This window comes from Mustelus asterias, unplaced genomic scaffold (genome assembly GCF_964213995.1).
Source record: "Mustelus asterias unplaced genomic scaffold, sMusAst1.hap1.1 HAP1_SCAFFOLD_1871, whole genome shotgun sequence".
Classification (NCBI taxonomy): Eukaryota; Metazoa; Chordata; class Chondrichthyes; order Carcharhiniformes; family Triakidae; genus Mustelus; species Mustelus asterias.
In genome coordinates, this window is record NW_027591816.1 from 72,002 (window position 1) to 73,000 (window position 999).

Sequence of the window (999 nt, forward strand, 5' to 3'; positions counted from 1 at the left end):
GTAAAGGAACGAGTGTGGAAGGACTGGAGCAAATTATCGTGGATTCTGGAATCGGAAACAAAAAGAGAAAATGTTGGAAAATCTCACCAGGTCTGGCAGCATCTGTAAGGAGTGAAGAAAGCTGACATTTCGAGTCCAGATGACCCTTTGTCAAAGCTGGGAGGAGTGGAGCTTCTCCGATGGAGAATACAAACGGGAACAGCGGTTGAATGGCTGTCTGTCGAATTAAACAGCAGGATTGCAAACATTGAGACTGCAGTCCGCCCAGGGGATGGATTGGGATTTTCTAACTGAGGTTCAAATCCTGTCATGTGCGCTTCCCGTCATTCCTCATTGTGACTTTCTTTTATAAGAAAGTTATTGGAAATGAAGCAATGGGTGCAGAGATGATCAACTCACTCCATATTTGTCACATCAGCGTCACTGAGGGTCCAGTGATCAGCGTCGGCACCGTGACGCGGTTTCGATTCCCAGTCACGGAGTGAATAAATTTTTGTTCATTTCTTCATTCAATAAAAACAGCGTCCGTGAAGGGAACAACAAGCTAAATCTTCCAGCTGGATGAACTTGTATCAGAGCTGCAAAAATCAGAGATGTAACATTAACGATAAACTCTGAAGAAGAACCACATGACACACACAACATACATGTCAAGTACATGCAGAATACACATGTCAAATCATGTCACTTTCAACTTCTGTCTTTTAACTTCCGGCTCTCCACCTCAGACATTTCCACATTCATCAAAAATCTCCGTCCTCAAACCCCATCCTGGTCCTCAATCCACGGATAATGCTGCACTTAGTGGCAGTTCTTTGTAGCATTTGGCTCCATAGCTCAGTGGTTAGAGCACTGGTCTTGTAAACCAGCGGTCGCGAGTTCAATTCTCGCTGGAGCCTACGGGCAAAGTTTAGCTGGTAGAAGCTGTCGGAAAGGGGAAGAGAGTCTCAAAGTCAAACAAGAGATAAGTCGAGGTTCAGATCGTGTGTGATTTTGGAA

At 44.7% G+C, this 999-nt stretch overlaps 1 non-coding gene across 1 annotated transcript; it reads left to right on the forward strand.

The window, feature by feature from the left end:
- Positions 1-826: 826 nt before the first annotated feature.
- Positions 827-899, forward strand: trnat-ugu (transfer RNA threonine (anticodon UGU)). The gene has a single exon. It is a non-coding gene; the product is annotated as a tRNA-Thr (tRNA).
- The last annotated feature ends 100 nt before the right edge of the window (positions 900-999 follow it).